The sequence below is a fragment of the Urocitellus parryii genome, chromosome 3, assembly GCF_045843805.1.
Source record: "Urocitellus parryii isolate mUroPar1 chromosome 3, mUroPar1.hap1, whole genome shotgun sequence".
Taxonomy (NCBI): domain Eukaryota; kingdom Metazoa; phylum Chordata; class Mammalia; order Rodentia; family Sciuridae; genus Urocitellus; species Urocitellus parryii.
The window spans coordinates 131,595,931-131,604,883 of record NC_135533.1 but is presented as its reverse complement, the minus strand read 5'-3'; positions in this window follow the sequence as shown (position 1 = coordinate 131,604,883).

The window sequence follows — 8,953 nt, the reverse complement described above, 5'->3', positions numbered from 1 at the left end:
ATACCAAATGACTCCTTTGATATAAGGGGTGTAAACAAGGACAGGGTAGGGACGAAGAGCTTGAGAAGAATATTTACAGTAAACAGGGATGAGAGGTGGGAGGGAAAGGGAGTGAGAAGGGAAATTGCATGGAAATGGAAGGTGATCCTCAGGGTTATACAAAATGTCATATAAGAGGTAAGGAGGGGTAAGTCAAGAGAATACAAATGGAAGACATGATTTACAGTAGAAGGGGTAGAGAGAGAAAAGGGGAGGGGAGGGGAGGGGAGGGGAGGGGAGGGGGGATAGTAGACAATAGGACAGACAGCAGAATACATCAGACACTAGAAAGGCAATATGTCAATCAATGGAAGGGTAACTGATGTGATACAGCAATTTGTATACGGGTAAAAGCGGGAGTTCATAATCCACTTGAATCAAACCGTGTAATATGATGTATTAAGAACTATGTAATGTTATGAACGACCAATAAAAAAAAAAAAGAAAAATAATAATAATAATAATATTGGGAAGCAAATTATTATAGCTTAGAAAAAAAAAAAGAACATGATGCTAATGAGGCCAAGATCTGTTTCACAATGCTCTTTACATTTAAACAAAATACAGCCACTTTTGTCTTTCCAGAGAGACTGGAATCATGTGATCAGGGTGCCTCAGGCTGGAGGTTAAAAAGTGTTGGCTCTTGGGGCCTAATAAAGCTCTCAGACATGCTTTGTTTGCCTTTAAAATGCTTAATTATTTACCCACATTAAAAAAAAAAAAAACTAAGAGATTCTACATATGCTTCTTGGCAAATCTGGAAACCCCTAAACACTGTGTCGACATTCCCACTGGCAACAGCCAAGCCCACCTGACCAGTGGCTGCTCATCTGGCTGGGGAACATTCACTGGGGTTGGCCACAGCTGATGGTATTCCTGTCACAGTCCCTCCTTGGTGTCCCTGGGGATGTGTCCCAGGAACCCATCTGGAACCAGAGCTCTCAGTGATCAAGCCCTGAATGCAAAACAGGCAACATTTGCATAGACCCCCTTCATTTCCTCTGAAGCTTGAGATCCTCTTTACAGGTCCCATGACACAGAGCACAGTGTCCGGGCTATGTGCATGCCGTTAGACTGCACTGCCCAGGGAGTGCAGGGAAAGGGAAAGGGGCTCCAACATGTTCCGGACACTCTTGGTATTTTATCCAAATATTGTTGGGTGAGGTTGATGGCTGGGTGGCCTGTGGACATGGAGGGATGATCGTGTATATGCCATAGCTACTTCAGTCATCCACCTTACCTGCCTCCACCTGCAGAATTTCATACATTTAATTTAAAAACTTTGGCTCCTGCTCCTTGATCCTGATAGTAGTTCATGAAATATTCCTAGAAAGTCGTTATGAAAAAAAATCACATAAAAATGGCATCACATAGACTAGATTGTGTTATGGATATATTGGATAAAATTATGATAATTTTTTTTCTTATGAAAATCTAGGTTTTTCCATATGGGAACATTTTGAATTAAGGGATGCTTAAGTTTCCTCCTGGGAGGATGACTCCTTGGGCCGTGCAGAACAAGAATTTTGACTCTGGATTCTACTCCAGTCTTTCTCAAGGCCAAAGATGTTCAACATGATATCTTACAACAAGGTTTTCCATGTCCTTATACATGGAGTCAGAAGAGTTCCAGCGCTAGTGCCAATCCTGTGGTGAGCTGAGACTACAGTGTCTTGAACTGGGAATTCAGGGGCTCAAGCAGACAGGGACACGTGGTAGAGAACAAGATTCAGAGCCCTCTTGGAACAGAGCAAGCTGAGAGTGTCACTTGGGGCTGTAGAAGGGAAAACCAGCAGACATGGAGGGGGAACAGTGCAGAACCTGTGAGGCACATTGTATTTCAGAGTTTGCATGAGCACCCACCTACCTTTTCCACCCGCAGGTGAGCGCGGGCTCTCCTCCCGCCTTGGCCTCCGGTTGGCTCTTGTTTCCAGCGCCCCTTTGGGTCAGGGCTCTGGAGGGGGCTCCTGGTCGCGGTGTCCACTGTCCCTCTACAGAGGACCCGGGCTGCATCAAAGACTTTTATGTAAGGAGGCGGCGCGGGCGCTTCTCTTTTCCTATCTTACCGTGATTCCTGCTACTGTTTCCCCCTTTAGGATCCTGGGCACAGTAATGAGGTTTTAAATCCTTCACCCGCGCTGCGAAAGGCAGCCAGGGGCCCTGTTAGAGTGACCTTTTCAGCTCCGTGTGATTTAGCGGCTTGGTCGTTTGTCTTCTCCCTTTGTAAATAACAGCCGTCAAAGAGAGGGATGGGGATCCCAGGTGGCCCTCGGCGCCCACTGGACAGCTGTTAAATGACCAGAAGAGGCTCTATGTGGTCGCCCCGGGGCTGCGATGCTGGATCCCGTCCTCCACCTTGGAACCCTTCTTCCTCGAGAGGGGATTGAGTTCTCCCTTGGGTGGCTGTGGTAGCCGGCTTTATGTCACCGTGCCTGAAACACCTGACGAGGACAGCTTGGAGCGGCATGGACTTATTTTGGCTCATGGTTTCAGAGGTCTCAGTCCAGGGCCAGCTGGCTCTGCTGCTCTGGGCCTGGGTGAGGAAGAACATGGAGGCAGGGGCGTGGCAAATGGGTGTGGCCGGGGGCCTGGCAGAGCGGACAAGGGTGTGGTCAGGGTGTGACCAAAGGGCTTGGCAGATGGGCGTGGCCAGGGGCGTGGCACAGCTACAGGGGTGTGGCCAGAGGGCCTGGCGGGTGGGCGTGGCATATGGGTGTGGCCTGGGGCGTGAGAGAGGGGCTTGGCAGAGGGACTTGGCAGTGGGACTTGGCAGAGGAAGGCTGTCATCTCAATGCAGCTGGGAAGCAGAGAATGAGAGAGACATGGAGCCTCCAGAACAGCTCAGTGACCTACCTCCTCTAACTAGGTCCCACCTCCAGGAGTCCATCAATGGATCAATTCATTCTGGATTAATTCATGGACAAGGTCAGAGCACTTAGGAGGCACTCACTGCCTAAAAGCCCCGCCTTGGAACCTTGCTGTGTTGCAAGGGTCATACTTCCATCACATGAGAATTTGGGGGGACATTCTGGATCCAAACCTTAACAGTAATCTCTGAATATTATGGCCAAGGAATTGCTTCCATTCATTAAAAACCATTTTATTGAGGTACCATTAACATACAAAGAGCCGCACCTGTGTAATGCGTTCCACCTGGTGAGCATGGCAGTCATGAGACCATCATTGCAGTCTGTGCCATGAATTGTCCCAGGCTCCCTAAGTTTCCTTCTGCCCTCATTTTTATTACTGAGTGATAAGATGCTCTGCATTTTTGGAGAGCCTGGGCTAGGAAGCCAGGGCAGGATAATCACCTCTGTCACATTGGACCACTCTCGGGTGGACTTCCCAGCACCTGACTGGAGTGGGCTGGACCTGGAGTCTGCACTGGGCTCAGGACACAGCAGACTTGCTTTTGGGATCCCCCAGCCTCAAGGTGAGGTTCTCAGAGGTAAAGTCGGAAAATTCTTCTGCATTGGGGGAGGCTGTGAACAGAGTGGACCCAATGACTCAGGTTCTCAATTCAGCTTTACAGTACCCAGCACCCGCCTTCTTCCAGGGTCTGCTGGAGTATGTTGTAGATAAAGCTCTACTTGCAAAAGTCTCTTAGGGGAGTAGAACAGTAAACTAGGGAAGCATCAAAGTGGAAAAAGGCTACCCTGCAAAATACCTCTGGGATCACAGAGTGTTTGGCTACCTGGAATGTCGTGCAGAGTTCCAGAGGGGAAAACTCTGATTATTTATTATCATTAAGATGATAATAAATAAAGCATCCTGCACTTATAATAAACCTTACCTGGGACCCTACCTCAAGAGAAACATCAAGAATATATTTCTGGGGCTGGGGTTGTAGCTCAGTGCAAAATCACTTGCCTAGCATGTGTGAGGCACTGGGTTCGATTCCCAGCACCACATACAAATAAAATAAATGCCCATCAACAATTAAAACATATTTTAATAAAAAATATATTTCTGCAACTTAGATTATTTATGGTGAGCCTATTTTAAAATTTATTTAGTTGCTTGTATCACCTCTCAATATGCTCCACATTTAGGTTGTTTCCAGTTTATTTTTTCTCACTGAAAACAATGCCTTGATAAATATCCCTGTCACTCCATTTTGCACAAATCCATTTCTGTTTCCTTAGGCAGCACTCTTTGTATCTCTGTCAATGTGTTTTTATTACATTCTTTTTGAAACTGCTAGAATTTTAAGGACATGACTTGATAAATTATCACAATTTTGATATGCCTGTGGGCACACCCCTTGGCTTGACTGAGTACCTTATTGGCACTGTGGAAGTTGCCCCGTGGCCCCTGTTTATTGTACATAGATATCCTTCATTTCCAAAGGACATTTTAGGATTGATTTGTATGTGTGGAATTAGGCTAAAAGGATAAGTTTTCTATCAGGCTTTTGAAATAAGCTGCTAAATTTTCCTCCAGATTATTTTTTGCCTGTTCATCCAGTTTTTTTCCCCACTGTCTCTAATTTCTCTTTTATTAAAAAATAATTTTATCATCAATTTGATAAATAGCATGTCAATAGCATCCAAAGTGCATCCCTTTGGTTATCAAGAGATTAAGCATTTTTGACAAAAAATGAGATGTCTCAATGCCCACCAAATGTGCGTGTATGTTCCCCTAGGGAGCACATCTTTATGACTTGAACATCATTTTTGTGAGGAGTTAGCTGTCAATGTCAATATCCTACATAAATTTTCTGATCAATTTAGTGGGACCTGGTGCAGTGGCTGGAGCTGTGCCTGGTTCAACTGAAGATAGAAAGAGAGACCTAGAGTAAAATCAAGAGGACTGGAGGGAACTGGGTGTGGGGGACCAGTGACAGGGAGGGACTGGGTATGCATCGCTGGTGTCTGGCATGTAAGTCACCAGCTAGATTGGAGATATTTCGAAGTCGTGAGTGTTGGCCTTTCCCATCAGATGACAGGGAAGACTGTTGTCAACGTATGAATCACGGTGAGTGAGAGCACATGTCCAGGGGTTTATGCTTGCTAAATGAGCTGTGTGGTGTATTCCCTAAGGTGGGGATCCCCACCGGCAGCCCAAGTCACTGAAGGTGTTGTGTGTCCTTGATTCAGCCACCAGCTGACCTGGTCCTGGTTTCTTCTCTGTGCATGAGGATGTGGGCACCTGCAGTCTGGGGACTGTACACCTAGCTGATTTTGGTCTTGTGTCTCCTGCACATGACTTCAGAAAGAGGGCTTCTGTTGTCCAGTCTGAACCTGTTTGACTTCGCCTCTTAGCTCTTCCTGGAGAAGAAGCAGAAGATCACAGTGAGAGTGATATAGTCTCCCTTCTGCTTTGCAAAATCACAATTTGAGGCAATAGCTATAATTACACCCATGTTTTTGTGCATCTCTTAGCACTTTGCCTATCAGGATGTGACTCTCTCCCAAAGCCTGAGAGTTCTGCATATTTTTAAGATTTGTCTTTATGTTTGGAATAAAGCAAGTTTTTAGAATCAAAGGTCAACGTTTATGCAACTTTAAATATGATTTGAATAAGATGTGATTCACATAAGTTTCTGATCATGGCTATCTGAGCAGGTATGTTAAGGAAAAGACAAGAAATAGGCTGAAGTTTATCTATGTGCATTTGTGGATTTTCTTGGATATATCTCAAGGTTCTGCCTCCTCCCTAGAGGTTTGGGAATCCACCTTTGTGATGAGCAGAGTGGGCATGACAGTGAACTTCACCTACCAGCATTTCTCCTCCAAGGTGGGGGTCACAGGAGTGACCAACACTGTGGGTGCTATTTAACCCTGAGTCCTCATGTCAGCACTTATTGTCCACCAAGTAGGGGACCCCGGATGCCATTCCTGTGCTTGACCAGGTGCCTTGTGAAGGTGTGAGTGGTTGTGAGTCCTTTCAGAATCTTGTGACATAAAGCAGGTGGTTTGAAAGTCCAACATGCCAGATGGTTCACCCCATTTACCACTTGAGTCTGTTTCTTATGCGGTGAGAGGATGATATGCACTTCAGGGACATCGAGGGGATCAAGACAGCAAAGCCATGGAAAGGGGGGGTGACAAAGTGGGAAAGACAGCCTGGACTTGGATCCCTCCTCTGCAGAACACTGTGTGGCCTTTGGGGAGCCACCCAACCTCTCTGTGCCTTGGATTCCTCTTCTGTACAGTCAGGATATTGATGGTACCTACTTAATTACACTCTGAGTAAATGTCAGATGAGCTGAGCACTTTAGCTGGTTCACAGTCTGTGGTCAATCAATGTTCTCAGTGTGACACGTAGCATAGATGGGATCTAGCTTGTAAGACACCAAGTGGCCGTGACCTTTTTATCTCAGGTGTGAATCGGGAGCCACTGCCATCATCAGATCAGCCAGTCAGCAGACAAGGGCCTGTGGGTGGCATGCTGATCAGGCACATGTGGAGGGGACATCTGTACAGTTAGTGTTCAGAAGAGTAGGACAGAGCCTCCTGTGGGCTGAGGGGGAGGGTGGCAATCCTCCTGGGGTGGGAGGAGGCTGCCTCTCCAGGCTGAAGGAGGAGGCTGGGCACCAGAAGGCATGACTGGGGCACAGCTTCCTTGGTCATTTCCAGGGGAGAATTTTAAGATGGAATGTGATGTGATTTGTGACCTTGAAGAACTGAAAGGTCAGGTCAGAGGCGGCTATTTCTCTAGAGCTAAAACACGACTCAGTGGAACAGAAGGTAGGGACAACCCTGAGAAGATTCACGAGTCCAGGGGTTCTGTAATACTGGACAAGAGGCCCTGGCCAGTCCTGCCTTAATTTAAGGAAAACTTGTCCCCCAGAAAGAGGAATACTCCAGGGGGTGTTTAGGCGGACTCAGAAGACCACAAACAGAAGGATATGGTGGAAAGTGATGGAGTTGGAAGGAAGACATGCAGAGGGGCTCCGGGCAGGACTCAGAGCGGCCTGCTGAGCACGTGCCTGGCTTGAGGGGAGGTGACTGCTGCTCACTAGAGCCCACGATCCAGGAGCCAAGAGCAACTGCACAATCAAACCGGAGCTTCCCTGAGGGGAATGGCCCTCCCTGTGGACATTCTCTTCCCTCTCCTCTGTCCACCGGCCACTGGAGCATGACAGGGCTGACTCCTGTGTGACTATGGCTTGTCCCCACCCCCCATGCCAATGACTGCAGCGCTCTCCTTCCATAACCATTTGCAATTCACCAAGAGACTTCACACACTGTGACTTATTCCCTCCAGGTGACAGGTGTGAAATGGGCAAGGGGCAGTCCTCATGATTTCTTCTTTAAGAAGACATAGAAATTGCAGTTTCAGGGGGTACACTCTCTGGCCCCCCTTAGCCAGGCCTTCCAGGATTCGGTGATGGACACACGAACCCAAACATGTTCTTCGTTTCCGAATCTTAGGTTGTACCAACTAGACCAGCCTTCTGAATCATAGCCACCAGAAAGCACTTTTTGTTTGAGAAATTTTATTATAATTAAATTAGATGTGTCCCTAGTGAGTGTGAATTAATTAGACAGAGGTGGAACCCTGGACACGAATCGTTTTTTGGAACATCCCCTGGTGGTGATAACCTTGGAAATCATCCATAATATTATCCATATGGAATTATCCATAATCTGCCTGCAGCTTCATTGAATGGGGGAACTGTCTCCATGCTCCACCACAGAATGCTGTCTCCAGGGCCAACAGCTTCTTTCACAGCTTTTAGAAAAGAAATGAATGCCTCCCCCCCCCTTTTTTTTTTGATGTGTTACAGTCCTATTTCCCTGTGGCTGCCATTCCTGTGCTCTAGCTCATGCCGTCTTTATTTTTATTTTCCTTTTTCTCTTACTGCATCCTTTCTCTCATCCATCCAGCAATAAATATAGTCCTCTATTTCTAAGAGCAAACCTATGTCCCTAGGAATAACCAGTGAATAACTACGGCCTCCTCCTTTGCTCCAGGCACCAGGGCCTGTCTGTGACTTCTACAAGGGAAATGCGTCACTAATAATGCCCTCACCAGTGTCAGCAATGTTCTTTTCCAATACACCTTCAGCCCTAGGCATGGATTTGCTGGTCTGCACCCATCCTTGAAAAATTGCTCCCAAGAGTTTATGCAAAGGGTTCCGATTCCCGGCCTGGAAGGAAGTGGGTCAGGACGGACAGGGACGCCCATGCAGAGGGAGATGGGCAGAGCCTCAGAGAGGAGACCCGCGCAGTGGTTATATTTCCTGCCAATGGAAGGGCTTAGGAAATGTGATGACTGTGCCTGAAACCAAAGGAGCCGGGCACAGGGAAAGATGCAGCCAAGCTGCAGGGAGCAGTCAGCCAGGAGTGTCGCTCCTATCAGGGAGCGAGACTCTTGAGATTTGTGGTTTCCAGACTTGCCACGAAGCTGTTTGCAGCAACTGCGATTCACTTTGATGACATCATTTCCACAACTAGTGCTATCAGAGAGTCTATAAAAGAGAGGTGCCTGTAAACACTTCAGGAGTAAAAGAGAGAAGTCCGCAAACACGGCAGAAGTGAAGTGTTTTCTCTCCTGAGTTTTGGGAACCATTATTTGCTCAATAAATCAAGTGTCTCCAGGGGATGAATCCCCAGCAAGGGGGCACCATGAGGGGAGGATGGCTGGCTGCCTTGGGGGGTGAATTTCAAGGCAGACACAAGTGGGACCAGGGCAGAATCCCGTCTCCCACGGTGCAGCTGCTCAGCAGATTAGATGGGAAGCGTTTATGTTGAATAATGTCTTCTGACTCCACATTGGGTTGGCATTATCTGAGAAGATGGAGTTTGCTGCTAATGGCCCTCTGTTCACCTCCCAGCTCAGCAGCTGCTCAGATTACAAAAGACAGAAGAGATGGGCTCACCTGTCAGGCCTACCCAAGTCTTCTGCGATGGGCTTCATGCCTCTTTCTGGGTGATTCTGTCACCTTTGGGAGTGCTATGACACC